Below are 16713 nucleotides of genomic sequence, written 5' to 3' on the forward strand. Positions count from 1 at the left end.
CTCTAGTGTCACGTGTACAATACACGCTGCGTTACTTTTGCCGAGGCAGACAAATTTCTTTTACTTAACATTCGCTCCGCTACTCCACTCCATTTGAATTTTCGTTGCTTTTTCTTTCTGTCCGTTCGATGTTTTTCTGTCAATGACGTTGTTTTCTGCAATGCTTGACTTAAATTATGTTTGTGTGGATCCTTTCCTTCGTCTTATTGAACAACAGTTGATTTGTCTACTTATTTATTATTGTTATTGCGGTTGCTTCATTGCATTCAATGAACATACATATGTGGCAAGAACTGTTGGTTTTTTTTTTTTTTTTAGAGAGAAGTGTAGAATATTGAGCGAAAATTGGGTCAGTGCCCTCGATTGAAATCGAAACCCTTGCAAATGCAGCGGAAAAAGTTATACAAGTTGTTTTGTTTCGTATTTATTGCTCGTAATGCTGTTGTTTTTTAAGAGGAATGCTTCTAAAAGGAGACAATTTTCGTGTGCACTAGTACATATGGTAGAATTCTCACGTAGAGGCCTGCATAAGTATATTTCTGTGGTTAAAATCCATAATCGCTCAAGTCGACTTAAGTAAAATAGAATTGAGTTGTGATACTACAATATTGGCATATTAAGATATCATATTTAGTTAGGCGAAAGCCATAGCTTCCTCACGCACTTTTGTAATTAGTTATTAGTGGGAAGTTAATTTGCTTTGCTATAAACGCCTTAAAACATTTAAGGGTACGTTTTGAAAACCATAAATGGTTTAAGGTTTTAAAATGAAGTGAAAGATAAAAAATTTTATCGCATAAACGATAAATTTAGCAAGGCGTTTTTTTGCAAAAACATAAATTTGTTGGCAGATTCCCGTAGGTTAACCATCCAGAAAAATTGCTTGTTTGGGGCACAAACTCCTAGGCTAAAAAATTTATTGTGGATTTCGGCGGAATATTTATTCACTAACAAGGTTTGTACCGTAACTCTTTTTTCTTCTAAGAAAAGAAAGTCTTATTTTGAAGGCGCACGCCACAAATTGGAGTAGAAGCTCGGCCAAACAACAAGAAATAAGAGTGAGAGCCAATAGTTTCTATACGTCCTAAATTTTAAGGCTTTTTGATATTATCGAAATTGATTTTTATTTTATGTTTTATGTATGTATATTGTATAACTATTGGTAAGTGTGTGTACATATGTATTTGCACAAAAAAGCGAGGGCTTATTTCTAGGGTTGCCAACAATTTCTAAGATATCTGAAGTACTTTTTCAAAAAAATTGGAAAAATATAGTACACTTCAAATATAGATAGTATTTTATTTCAAAGAAAAAGTAAAAACGATTTTTAAGTGATGGAAAATTTCTTCCTGTGAATGCCGAAATTGTTGGAATGGAGAGTAGAAATGAAATAATTTTAAGTAAATTTGTTAATTCTTTCTCAGTTATGTTACCTTTTTTTGATCATAACGTTTTTTGATTATAAACTCACAATGACCTTTTACTTTAAAGAATTTTTAATTTAATATTATTATTTCAGTATAAAGGTCACCCATTTTAATACAAATTTTTTCGTGCAAATTACTGAAAGATATTTATATTTATAGGTGAAGAAATATAGTATTTTTGCGTACTATATTTTTTTCCAACAGTATATAGCACCATGACCGGAAAAATAGTACAATACTAAATATATATTATAGTACGGTTGGCAACCCTACTTATTCCATTTTATTTTCTATGTTGTCGCACTTCAAATCAAGGTAGTTGTTCTAGCAAAGGCTTTTCCAATTAATGTCCCTTTCATCACTTGGCAACATCTGCCAATTCAATTTGTGTGCATTTCATTGAAAGTGTGTCTTTCGTTTTTTGTTTGTTTGTATGTGTTTGTGCATTTTTTTTATGGCTTAGATTGTCTTCTTTTCTTTGATTTTATTTGCCATCCTTGGAAAAACATTTGAACTGTGAAGAGCAAGTCACAGCTGTCAATTGCATACTGCATCAAAATATGTGCATACATACATATGTATGTACAGAAAGAAAAAACGAGAAAAGAGTTCAGTTGTTCACCAAACAAACAAATCGAAGAATTGCGCAAACCTAACACAATATTGAGCTTAAAAGGGGAAGCTACCTTCGAAATCATAACCATCGACCCTAAAAACTACCGAGTACCAAATTTCAAGCTGTTCGGAACAATCTACCAAAATACTTACTAGACAGCTTGCAGCGGCTAAGGCAGCGATTTACAGACACTAGCAACAATACGCAATTATAAAAAAATAGAGAAATGTCGACATTGCCCTACCGGTTAGTAATTTTTGTCAAGTTGAAAGTTAAACGCGATCGCAGATATTTTTCATTTGCTTAAAGACTATCTAAACACATTGCACAAAAAAATCAAATGTTTTCCAAAATAACAAGGTTCCGGTCCGGATTCTGGTGCACATTAGGGTGATAATTTTTGTTTTTTAATATTAAGCTCTTACCCCTGAGGATTTTTTAAATGCAAAAAATAATACTCATATTTTTTTGTTTTAAAAATAAATGATATTTAGAACTGCTGCAAGGCCCATGAAATTTTCTACGTATTTTATATGGGGGAAAAAACGTTTTCGTAGAAATTGTATAGAATTCTTGAAAATCAATATTTTTCGATCGGAAAACTCTATTTCTCTTCAGAAGACCTTTTGTTTTACCATCTTTTTATGCAAACGATTTTTTATGGGTCCCCGCATTTAAGTTCATTGGGTTTTGGGTAACCTATAATAAACAGTTAATGTTAAAAAATGGTTTAATAAACCAATTATATTATTAAAGAGAAGCAGAGTCTTCCTATCAAAAAATATTTATTTTCAAGAATTCTATACCAATTCTACGAAAACGTTTTTTTCCCCTATAAAAAGGACATGGGAACCCATTCCTTTCTTCCGCTTAGAAAAATCTTAGAAGATTAGAGCTTAACATTTCAAACTTTTTGCCCCGAAAGTATTTTTGGACCACCCTAGTGTACATGCTACCATATGGGGTGATTTATTACTTTAAAACTCTTTTGTGGCATAAGTTTTTTGTTATTATATTCTTCTGGCAAACAAGCGATATTAGGTTATTTAATTGCCCACAAAGTTACACAAATTTACCTTTTTCTACCTTCCATTATCAAAATTACCCAAATGTACAATACACACTTTCAGAGATTTACTTAGGTCAGATATTTACTTAGGTCAGAGTTCAAGTGCTTAAATTCGTGGAAAAGTTTCTTAATTACATAACTCAGCGTACTGGAGTAGCTGACTCAATATTTGCTCGCATACAAAGTAGTAGGCACATACGGTAACTGGTAAAATTTTCGGATTAAATGAGGCAAACTTGTTACAAATAAAGGGGGTTCCAATAAGGGCGAGTCAATGTAGAATTTTTATAAATAGAACCAAGTTGCGTGTGAGGTGATAAAATCCGTGTTTCTTTTTTACTTAAGGGACCCGTGTATGCCATTAGGTTTGGTATAGTATAAAATCGCGCAAATGTGCAGTTTTCAATGACTCTGCCGCAAAAATCCCGCTGAACTCGAACGATGGCCTGGCTTATGTCGATTTTAAGGACATCGGTCGATTGCGGACTATTTGCTAGCAGGACGTTAGAAAACTCCACAAGAAAAAGTGTAGCGGGATTAAATCGCACGATTTTCGTGGGCAAATCCCGTGACCCGGCGAGGGATGATTATAACCTAAAGTCTTTAATGCAGTAGGTCCATCATGGCTTCCGGTGAGTGGCATGTAGTGCCACCCGGCTTCAACGTCCATGTTTCGTTTAATCTTTGCTTATAGAAATCCGTTATTAACGTTCTGTAATGCTTACCGTCGTTTCGAAAAGTGGTCACAAATCGTTGGATAGTAGGTTCGACTGAAAATCCGATCTTTTAGAATTATTTTTGCTAATAGCAAAAAAAAGGTTCACTGAATCAAAGTTCAAAGATAAAAAAAAATCTTCTTAGCTTACTTCGATCACAAATTAAATGTTCAATAAAAACATTTTAATACAAAAATATGCAAGACTAAAAGTTTCGAAGGTAATTGCAATTTTAGTAAAGAAAATGTATGTTTTGTACATTAATAAATATAGTATTTGTGGTTGAAAAACTATCCATATGTTGCTCATTTCTCAGGATTAGTTATGGATAAAAAATATTAAATAAATTACTAATTATGCACGAAATTAAATTCCCCTCAAACGTGTGCTTTTTTATGAAGAAACACACACGTATAGTTTATTCCCACCACGCCTTAACTGCTTTTTATGCTTATTGGAAAAAGAAGATTACCACTTGGAGGAGATAGTTTCTCGTACTAAGTAAAAGCAAACGAAAGTAAAAAAGCAAAAATTAAGAAACTTATCTGAGCTCTTAGCTGCAGTTAAGCGTTTGGTGGAAACGGGCTATTACATTTAGGGGATTCACAAGCCGTGCTAACCATCGTAAAATCTTAAGTTTATGCAAAATAATGATTAAATGGATTTCTGTGTACACCGAAAAGTTTTTAAACTGATAAAAAATATACAATTAGCCCTGATAAAACCATTTTAACCGTTATTTTACATAAAAAAATGTTAAACTTAAGATTTTACGACGCTAACACGTCTTTTAAATCCCCTAATTATGTTTTTTTTTTTTAATTTTTTGTAAAGTAAAATTTCTAGTGTTACTATTTAAACTTTAATAAATTGGTAATGACGGCAGACCCAAAAAAAAGTTATTATGCTAATAAAAATTCGATCAAAGTGAGTTCAAAAAAACAAAAACAAATTTTTAACACTTCGAATTTTGATTGAATTTGCCGAGCCTAAGATATTGAACAAAAATTTGCATGTTTGGCAAAGATATCTTTAGAGCATAATGAACAATATTTTTGTTATTACCAAAAAAATTCTAAAAAATCGGATTTTCGGCCCACCCTCTTGTATAGTCGGCTTTGTAGGGCCACCGCTGTAAACTGAAAGCACGTGGCACACCGATTTTACTTTCGAATACTCGTTTTTATTACTTGCATGTAGGGTTGCATGATTTAAAATATTTTTTGATTTCAAATCCGCTATTAAATAAGAAATCTACTTAGCTTGTGATTTGATTCATCAACCAAATTAAAAATAAATTTTATTTGTGATTTGACTCGTTTATCAAATGTAGAATAAAATTTATTTGTAATTTGAATCGTCGCGCAAATAAAAATAAAAATTTAATTTTTGATTTGACTAATCCACCAAATAAAAAATTAAATTAATATTTTTTGAAAATCGTGCTTGCGTTACTTAATAATAGATTCGAAATTCCCCGCCAAAACAACAGAGTCCCATCCCAATTGAAAAACCCTTTACATGCGTATACCGTATTTAAGTACTTACATCTAATATCTGTGTTAGGTACACAAAATGGATTTGCGTACATATTTAAGTATTTATTTGCACATGTGAAAGCATTCGGTTGTAAATGTGTTTCGGTTATTGACATTTCTGCCCTTTCGTGATTGGCTCTTTATCACAGGAGGATTTCGCTTCTAGCAATCACATAGAAAATACAAGTAAATCTAGAGTGAAAAAAAGTGAAACTAAAAATTAGTATAATAGCTTCATTTGGCAAGAAAAGTGCCTTTTGATAAATCACCTTACGTACAGAAAGTATGTAAGTAAAAGGCAGAGAAAGGTTATCAAAGTGAATTGTGAAAAAGCAAAAATGAGGTGACTTTTGAAAAACTTTTTGCCTGCAGGTTACGCACCTTTGCTCTAGGTCACCTTTTTTAATTGCACTTAAATGTTTTTGCCGAAGAATTTAAGTTTGAAAAAAGGAAGGACGCAGGAAAGAAAAGGTAAATTTAAAGCTTTAATAACTTTCAGAGGGTCTATGAAAAATACTTTTAAACCCACGCAAACAGATTGCACGAAGGCTGCGAAAAGGGTTTTATTATTACTCGCATCTATGCACATACATATGTACATCAATGCACTCAATGCTCTAACTACCACACGGAACCCATCAGCAGGGCGTATAAGTAACTTGTAACTTATGCATTTTGCACGTACATATATATGTACATCAACGCGCCGCGAAGGGAGGCCGTACATGGGCGCGTGTCTGTCTGGCATCCCAAATAGACACTTAATGAATTTTAAATATAATTTTCGGCAAAGTTCCCGATGGTTGCCACAGAGGCCTTAGATTGAGGGAGTCAACGCAAGGCCGCTCAAAATTTTACTTAGCTGCTTGTTTGACTTTGGATAAAATATTGAATTATTTTTCGTGATTTTAACCCAAATCAAATATTTATTTAAAGTTTAATGCGACTCTTTGACTTTCTAGAGCAAATAACTTTGCTAAAGAAAATACTACCTTGGTATGGAAAAGGTAGCTTTTGATGTGAATTAAAAATAAATAAATTGTAACATTGGATTGAACATTTATTCGAGAAAAGCGTAAAGGAACGCATGATTATTTGATACATATTTGAAAGTACAAGTTTAAGGTAAATTTGATCTTACTTATAACGGAAAATTAGTTGCAAAGTTGACGGCCATTGCCATCCTTTAGATATTTGCACGGGGTCAAAAGGTTTTAATAAATACACATACATATCTCGCATTTTAATGTAATTGTATTGAGTACATATGTATGACGTAGAGAAAAGGCTAAACAATATTAAATAAAAAATGCATATCGCCACCTCCAAACCAAACCATCCTAAGTCATTGGAGTTTTAGGCAGACTTAGCATAGTATAGTATAGTAATAATTATGGATAAAAAAATTTTAAATTTTTTACTTTTTTTTTCTTAATTCTTGTCGCTTGTTTACTATAGAAAACCAGAAATACGGGAAAAATGATTTTAAAATTTTAAATTTATACTTATATACTCACATAGTAAAAATGAATACATATTTTGTTCTAGTGAGCTACTGCCAACCATGCAAAACATGAGAAATAACCCAGAAAAAACGTTGCCACTTCGATTTTTGTATCGATGAAGCAACTCATTACAATAGGCCTCAAGATAAAATGCAATCTGTAAACTTGAATGTAAGTGATGAATCTCGATTGGGTGAGCACTATTCGAGATTCACCAATTACCTTCAAGTTTATAGAATGCATTACTGGGCATGCCATTGGAGGTACTTTAATAAATGTAAAATTGCTTACCCATTGCATCACATGTATTGCTATGGGTAAGCGAATATGTGTAACATTTTTTACACGCTGCATTACGTGCATTACTTCATCGATACAAATAATAAGCGCTTACCAAGAAAAGAAAAGTTTTTGCGAATGGCAACAGATTGGCGACTCGCCGATTTATTGCCGTGGTAACCAATAGGCAACATCATTTCTTTCATGCCATTTTAGCAATATAGTATCGAAAATTCCCCATCTGATGAAACTGGCTTCAACAGTATTCTCTAAGAGCATGCAATTTATGCCAAAGGATTAAAAAAATAGCAAGCGTCATAGCAAGGGAAATAAAATAATTAATCTCGTTTTAAAATTATATTTTTTTCAAAAATATATCACAATTCTAAAAAGAATGTAATTTTTCCAAGTAATTATTGCCCAAACGTCGCCTGTAGCAATAATAAATCGATAAGAAAACGACTCGCCCAGGCGAGTTGCCTTTGGTGGACATTTTAGAGCGACCGGCAACAAAAATTTTCTGGTGGGTGGTAATTAGTACAGCTATGGAACTTTTACACAACATAGAAGAAGAGGTAGAGGGTCATTTCTGCAAACCGTACTCAAATTTTTTCTTCTAGTTAGTAGACTAGCGTTAGGTATGTAAGCGCTATATATAAAACACTTGTAAATATTAGAAGCGCAAGTTTGCATGAGATTCAAGTAAGCGCGACCAACTTTCAAATTAATTAAGTTTGAAGTGTGAATTAGCGAAAATGGGTTTACGCATACATATGTCTAAATCTTCTATGTAAATGTGTGTACTTTAGTAGTAAGCTTACTTCAACCTTACTAGTTAACTTGTGCCGAAAATTCGCGCTCGAACCATCAATGTGCGAACGTCATTGAAGGTATGAGTATATGTGTCTTTGACTTCCTGTCAGTTCAGTAAATGACATGTAAACTTACACTTTTCCAGTGTAAATTGCATGAGTGGGTTCGAAGTCAAAAACTATTAAACTGGCGTGTATGTATGTTGAAGACGGTGCAGAAATGAATTAAAAGTTTATAATGTCGCTAGGGTCCTCTGCTTGCCAGTTGAGCTGTAAGTCACTTCTTTTTTTCTAATACATAATTGATGAGCAGAGCTGGCAAAAATATGCATACGAAATGTGATTTAAAGCGCCTCAAAAAGCTCGATAAATAAGCAAACTATGCTACATAAAATATGCTTGATCAACATGTTTTTATTTCACTCTTTTAATATTTTTATTCATTAGCAAGCAAATGCCGAAATGTAGACTTGAGTTAAAAAAATTTAAATTGAATTTCCAGGAGAAATTTTGCCTACTTTTTAAATACATTTAAAACTACATTAACTAACACCCAAATTCACAAAACATAGAGACGACTTTAAATGCTTTATATGTATGTAATCGAAATTTACCAACTTCTTTAAATCAATTTTATTTTTCATGAGTAATAGACATTTTAACGAAAGCAATTTAAGTGAAAAAATTTTTTTTTTTTGAACTGACAGAAAAAAATCATTTGTTTACTTAAAGTGTTTGCGTGAAACCGGCAGTAAGGTTATAGACTTTTAGTTGTACTATGTAGTTAAAAGGAGTAACAACACAAAAATACTTTAAAGGAGCAGCGGAGCACGCCGTATGCTCGATAATATGTTGTAAATTCTTTCCTCCTTAATTATTTTAATGTTGGGCTTTTGGATAGGCGCAACCTTTCAAATAGATTGTCTTTTAAAGCTTTCTCCAACACTTTTCATTTGTTACCAATCTTGTAATGATATTTCATTTAATTTCAAAATTTTTATTTGTCAATGTTATTGTGGCCCTGCTGAAGTCAAGAAAAAATAATTCTGATGAGGAGATGCGGTGATCTCCGAAATAGCTGCTATAACTTGTACCGCTTCGACTTTGTTGCTTTTTAAATTTTTCTAATAAACAATCATGGTACAAAGCTCAATAAAAATATTAAAAATTCAATATTTTTAGTTTTTTTAAATTTAGATAGGTGACACACACCTCAAAATATTTTTAGATCAATGATTTCTCAAATATCTACTTTTCGTTTGACACCCATATTGTCATATTTAGTTTATCTTATCAATTTAATTGAATACAAATTTTACAATAGGTGGCAACCCACCAGAAAAAAAATTTATTTTTTTCCTTTTTAGTTTGATACCCATATTATAATATTTGATTTATGTTATCAATTTAACGAAACTCAATATTTGAAAAAGGATGGCAGCCCTCTTCAAAAATATTTTCGCTAGTAAGCCTTCTTAAACCTCTTTAGTTTGACACCCATATTATAATGTTTACTTTATGTTATCAATTTAATGATATTCCATATTTCAAAAAGGGTGGCAGCCCTTTTCAAAAATATTTTCGGCTGTACGCTTTTTTGAACCCCTTTAGTTTGATACCCATATTGCAATATTTATATTAACTTATCAATTTACTTAAGCCCATAATGGGGGCAATTCTATAAATAGCGAAAAAGCAAAAAAAAAAATTCGAATCGGCCAAGCTTAACATTTAATAGATATAATGTCCTACATCTTCCAATTGATTGGACCGATTGTAATAAAATGTATACAACCTTCGCTCTGTGAAGTAGTTTAAAAGTTTCAGCTTAAGTAAATTGATAAGATATATATGTACATATATATCGGGATTATATGCTGGAGCCTGATGCTAGTTACGAAGCATTCGTGGAAACGTAACATTTAGAAACGAGCGAGGAAGGTATCAGTGACCCTAAATTGCTGCAGTGGAGCCATTGGTAAGAGAATTAGAGGCATACTAGTTATGTTTTCTCCAGAGAGCGCTGAACCATTTAGGAAGCTAAGATAATCAAACTAATGAGAATATATTAGTAAAAAATTGTAAAAGTATTACTATGGTATCTGCAAAAACACTTGTGTAAACCCCAAGTAACCGGCCATAAAAAAGAGTAGATTTTTTTTTGCAGACGCAACACCTTCATAGCTATCTCTACGTTACGTACGCCACTTCCTTCGCGTACTTTTCCGTTATTGACGTACAAGTACCCATTCTGACGGGGCTATAATAATCAACGCTCCTGGCATCGCTTCACAATAATTCGCATCACTTTTTGCAATTTTCTCACGATGTGCTGCTATGTTTCAAAACGAAATTGCTATTATGGATTGCCTCAAGCAAGAGCTGCGATCATCGTGTCAAATATATTCATAAGAGTATGCAGAACTGTTTATAACGCACCTCCGAAAAGCATGAACAGAAGTATGAATGTAAAATGCTCTGAGCAAAACGGAAACCCAACAGCACATTGCATATAATAGAAGTGGTGGTGGCGGCTGCAAAAGACGAGTTCGAGTGCGAGGCAAACCAAGCTAAGCCCCAAAGAGCAGCGTTGAGTGTAATGTGAATGCACGGCGTTAAAGTGGGCCAGGCGCATTCATGCACGACTGTGACAAAGGATGAAATAAATGTAGCAAATAATATAATAAAAAGGGACCAGCTCAAAAGTAACATTTTCTGCAGTAACGCCAAGGTGCACCCAAAGAGGCTGCTAGAGGCGAGGTGAAGAAACATATTCGGATGGATGGTGGCATATGCCATATGGCATTCAACATGCGCAACGTTTGTTGTGAATACATGCGAATATTAACTGTAAAAGTGCAATATTTCATGCTTATGCGCACGCATGCATGTGCGCATATATGCATTGCAAATATGTAGCTGTGTATGAACGTGTGCTTAAAATGTGCAGTTTAAAAGTAAAAGTAAGTAAGCGTATATATTTAGTAGGAAGCACTCGAGCTTAGCTCGGCTCGGCTCAGCTCAACTCAACGCAGCAGGAAAATGAAAATATTTAAGTACGCGTCAGTGGTCACATACATAAATAAGTAAGTGGAATGAAAAGGATATACATATGTACATATGTATGCACTCGTATGGATGTGACTAAACGCAGACGCATTCATATTCGTGCAGCCTCCTACTCCTTGTGGCGCAATTTCAAAAATACTGTGATTCGCAAGGAGCAGCTTGGTTGCAAGAATCTTTTGTGATTTCGAAAAGGGTCAAGCTGGTAACACGACGTACACACATGTATGTATATGCATACATACATGTCATGTATGTATATGCATACTCTTAGGTAACTCTATGTATGCACATCTGTTTGCTAAGTGTAATTTTCACATGCATTAAAACCCTGCAGGGAAATCTCGGACTAGTGAAACAAATTTCTAGTTCCGTACTAGGTCTTTATCGCCAAAAAGGAACTAGTCCGATAGGAAGTAGATCCCAACCAGTCCAAAATCGGCGAAAAGTGGTACTTTTAAGAAACTCATTTTTTCAGTTTTTTTCACTACAAATCTATATCTAAAGTGACGAATTTAGAAATGGTTCGGAACTATAGACAAAGGGATGCAGAACGAACTAGATCCTATTTGTCGAATTTAGAACTATTTCGGAACTATCGAATAAGGGATGCAGCGGGGGGCTTATTTACTTTACATAGATATGTGTTCGGCGGCTTTTTCGTTCAAATACGCTTCTGTGCTTCGCAGATGCTATTTCATAGTTTGGTAATACAAAACAAAGCTTTATGTTAACATATTAACATCTTGGGGCCGTATGGAATCTAACCAATGACAGCGAGCACCTCTGCAAAGTCAGCTACAGCAAGGTATGTAAACGTATATTTCAACAAATTTAATTTCAAATTGCAAAAATGTTTCTTTGAAAATAATGTAAAATCACACACGGAAGAACCGAAAAGATTGAAAAATCATGATACTTTTTTCTTTCGTCTGTCGATTTTATAACTGGTCCGGAACTATAGAATTTAGGACTAGTTCGGAACTATCGAAAAAGGGATGCAGCGGGGGGCAATTGACACTTCCTAGGACATCGCCATGCTAAATTCGCCAGTTGCTTGCATGCAAAAGAGATTTATCGCGAACCAGTACTGGGTCTAAATGTACTAGAAGCGCCCCAGTTCAGAACTAGAGATTTTCCCCACAGGGAATGCTTACGAGTGAATATGTATAATTTTTTTTCGGTTGAAATTTAACGCAGGAAAATTCTCATATTGCATGCCTAATTTATGGAAACGCATTAAAGGGACTTTTTATTAGAGGGCATTGAGTGCTAAATAAGCTTCATATAATCAGTATAAGCGTAAATCTTAACAAAAAGCTTTGGAATTATAACTAGAAACATTAAAAAAACGGTTCGTTTAATTTTGGAGGCGCAAGATGGCAGATTGACTAATTATTTGCGATATGATTTTGAAAAAATGTGGCTTTAAAGCTGCCTTAATTATAAACAATTTTCAAGAAGGGAGATGCTACTCTTTGCGCCACTTACCTTGGGATAAGACTTCTTAATATGGCACACAAGCTCCCATCGACGATACTGTATAAAAGCCCAAAACCCTTCATGAACCACCTGATCAGCTTCAGGCCTGGTAAGTTCACCGTTGACCAGATTATCACAAATCTTGTGACAACACTGGAGCAGAAAAATGAAGCCCAGAACTTTTTGAGCTGATTGTTTGAATATGGGTTTACCGAAAAACTTTTACGGCTTTGTAGTTTTTCTCTTTGCATCAGGATTTTTTTTTTATAAGACTTTGAAATTTGAAAGATATGTATGGTTAATACAAAAAATTATTTTAAAAATGAAGTTCAATGTAGAATGGTATTATGGTTACCAAATGAAAGAAAAAACATTAAAAGTTGGAAATCATTTCGTTAAAAAATTCTTAATCGAATTAAATTATTATATGTATGTTTGTTTGACATACGGGTAAAGGACTTGCCAAAAAAACGAATATATTGATATAAGATTTGTCAGGAAGTTGTACTGGAAACGGAACCTTACGGATCAATGCAACAAAGTCATAATCGCTGCCTACACTTAAAAGGTAGCGGTGATGAAGCGATGGGGTCTAATACCACACATAATGTCCACAGCGGTTGTCCGATCCATCCTTTTCAATGTGATCACCATAAGGTAGCCGGTTTTAGTAAACCCCAATGGAGTAAACTGGATAAAGTATAGAGGGCTGCCTTCAATGTTAATTGTAGGAGCCCTCCTCCTATTCCCAGCAAGGTGCTAGCTAGCCGCGAAAGTGACTTGTATACTTAATTCCTTGACCAGGCCTACGACCTACATATATTCGGTCCCTTAAAAAGTCTGGTCAATTTTATTTATTTTGCTAAGCCGTAATTTTGTTATGTTATATTTAAAAGTGGTTGGAGAGCTAAAAAAAAGAAAATAAAGCAATTTTGTGCCACAACATTGAGATATCTACGCACGATTATAGTATCCAAGGAGGTGGACACACAAGGCAACGTAAGTCTCGATGCGAACAGCAAGGTTGTCGAATACATATATGTACTTGAAAGCATGTGCAACAAAAGCAGAGGCAAAGAGCTATCTCATAATTACCACACAGATGATATTAGCCTCAAACCGAATTCTTCTGACAGAGTGCATGTAAGCGTAAAGGAAAGTATGTACAAATAGTTACATATATATTGGCTTAAATGTATTTACCTGCACTAAAAGCCTGCATGTTTGATTTTACGTGCGTAACTAAAAGGTCAATATTTGTCTGCCTTTAATTTTTTTTTGTATATTTGCCGTGTGAGTTTACGTAAATACATACTCGTATAGGCATATTTATGTGTTTTGTGCTCCTTTACCATGCTTATGCAAAAGTGCTTTAATCAATAATTTGGTCCTTGACTTTTTTGCAAAGATGCCTGATAGATGCTAGTGACAATGTGAGGTTACAAATAACTTAAAGAAATGTCACTTGGGTCGAAATAGGCCAAGGAGTCTAGAAAAGTCAGCTGAGCAGCAAGATGTAATCAATAACTGAGTGTGCTGTAATTATAAGTATGTTTGTATGTAACTATATACATATGAAATGCATGTGTAGTAAAGGTGTAAAATTATACTGAAAAATATTGCTAAAGTATTGGACCAGGATTATTGGGCATCAGCTAGTTTCTCGATTGGCCTCTTACCAGTTCATATTTGTATGTACTAAAACAACGAAGTCTTCAATGCTGCACTCCGACACATTTTTAATTTATTTAGGTTACACTGAGAGAAAAATCAACCAAAAATCGGTTAATATTACCAAATGGAAACTTACTTGAAAAGGAATTAAACTGATTTTTTGTTAATATTAACAATGCTGTGGTTAATATTTTCAACAATGATTTGGAAACATAAACCACAATTTTGTTAACGTTAACCAAACTTTTGGTTGGCGATTTTTTCGTTTGAACACGCTTGTGTTCTGCACTCCACGGATGCTTTTTTATAAATCGGAGGTAAAAACAAACAATTTTATAATTTTTGTTAAGTGTTTCATAACATAAAAGGTAGAACAACATTTTTTGCCGATTCCGAACGGTAAATAGCTTTAACCCTGCCGCACACTTGGAGTGCCCTACAAATTTTTTTCAAAGGGTTTGCAAAGAGCTTAAATTTTTTGTATGTGACTTTGGTGGACATAAATCAAGAATAATGCGAAAAATCGTATTTTCCTGCTGGGGTCTTACTATTTAAATCAAAATTTTCTTCTGTGGTCATTTTGTTAATTTATGTACATATGTATTTACGTGAAAAAATTGTAAATATTTTAAACAATTATATTTAGAAACTAATAATTCTACTTTCTTTTCTTAATTTATTTACAGCAATGAAAAATTCTATACGTGTTGCGATGAACCGTACTTGGACATAACATTCAACATCACAATGCGCCGCAAGACGCTCTTCTATACGGTCAATCTCATCATACCCTGCATGGGTATTAGTTTTTTAACCATATTAGTTTTTTACCTGCCATCGGACAGCGGCGAAAAGGTACGTACGAGTGCGAGTGTATGTTATAAATTTGGTAAAATATATGTATTTACAAAGTTAGTATTTTAAGATATTAAATTTAGGTACTTACATAAGTGATTTAATTTAAGGTAGATACATTTTTACTTAGACTAAGGCTACCTTAGGTCTTAAATTGCTTCTTATACAAATATACGGCCCTATAGCGAATTTCACATGAACAAATATGCCCAAAAATTATAAAGCAAAACAAAAACAATTTTTCCCAATTTGTTTTTGTTTTGCATGTTAAATTATGGGAAGGATTTATTCACATGGAAGTGCCGATGTGGCTGATAATTTCGCCTTCGATTTCACTCACCTACAGTTCACAATTTAGTTGACATACTTACATAGTTGTACATTTCGTCAATTAATTCTAATTTAAAAAAAAATTGCCAAGTCCTTTCGATAAATTATTGAAATTACTATTCAAACTTTCGTTTATTTCCTAGTCCTCTTTTCGTTTTCATTTTTGTCTATTGTCACATAAATATTTTTCAAATTATGTCGAGTACCAGAAGTGCGTTCCCGAAAACGANCAAATAAATTTCAAACTAATATCACGCATGCCTGTGTAGGAGAAAAGGCTCGCGGCTATTTGCACTTCCATCACTTCCTGTGCGACAGTGTTTTAATCGCTTTTCTTCTTTTCGCTGCTTCTGTCGCGTACACTCAATCACTTCAGCTGTTCTATCGATTTCCGCAAATATCAGAGCCCCAAGGTAACACACTCCGCTCCAACGCTTGCATGTAGCTATGCTTACAAATATTTGTATGTATGTACTTTACGTTGCTAGAAAACCCGCCCTAGGGCGCTCCACTTTGTCTACATATTTACTTACATACCAGCACTGTACTACGCGTTGCTTGTTCCTTCTACTTCCTCTATTTGCTTTCGCAATGCTGCTGCTATGATGCCACTTTTTATTCAAATCAAGCATTTCAACTGCCTTTGCTTGTGTCTCAGCTTAACATTTTGTGCGCTGATGTGCTGCCAGTCGCCATTTCGCTGTGTGTCAGTCACTACAAAACATCCAACCTGCTAGCTCACGACAAGCTAACCAACCAACCAACCAACCAACCAGTCAGTCAGTTGCACCTGTCGTCCGTACATCAGCGTCGTCAGAGTCATCAGCGTCACATTCACAATCAGCGCTACCAACGCTATCACCGTTATTCTCATTGCTCGAAGGAAATTCAATTTTTCATTGCGTATTAAAATTATGACTTAGCTGGTTATTCACTATTCGGTATATATAGCATATTTAAGTGATGAACGTGCGCCATCTACTCAGTCAACGTTATACAGCAAGCGTTTCCGCCTGCCAACCAATACCAGGTGGGCAAGGAAACAAGCACGCTGGGCTTTAAAATGCCGCTGATCGTCTGACTGTGCGCCCACCACAATAAAGGCAGCCGGTTACTGCTATGTATGTATGTAAATATATACACAGTCTGTGGTCCTGGTAGTTGAGTCATTTTCGAGTTTAGTTTAGTTACATTTTAGTTTTCCTTTCCTTATCGCAGCATAACTGAGTTAAGCGGAAACGGAAACTACAATAAATTCAACGGTAGTTGAGATGGAATGATAACAGTGACGATGATTAAACAGTCTTCGTTTTGCGATTTGCTACATAATGGGCCTCATGCATA

Source organism: Rhagoletis zephyria, unplaced genomic scaffold (genome assembly GCF_001687245.7).
Source record: "Rhagoletis zephyria isolate East Lansing unplaced genomic scaffold, Rhagoletis_zephyria_1.1 Rzeph_scaffold_05582, whole genome shotgun sequence".
NCBI lineage: Eukaryota > Metazoa > Arthropoda > Insecta > Diptera > Tephritidae > Rhagoletis > Rhagoletis zephyria.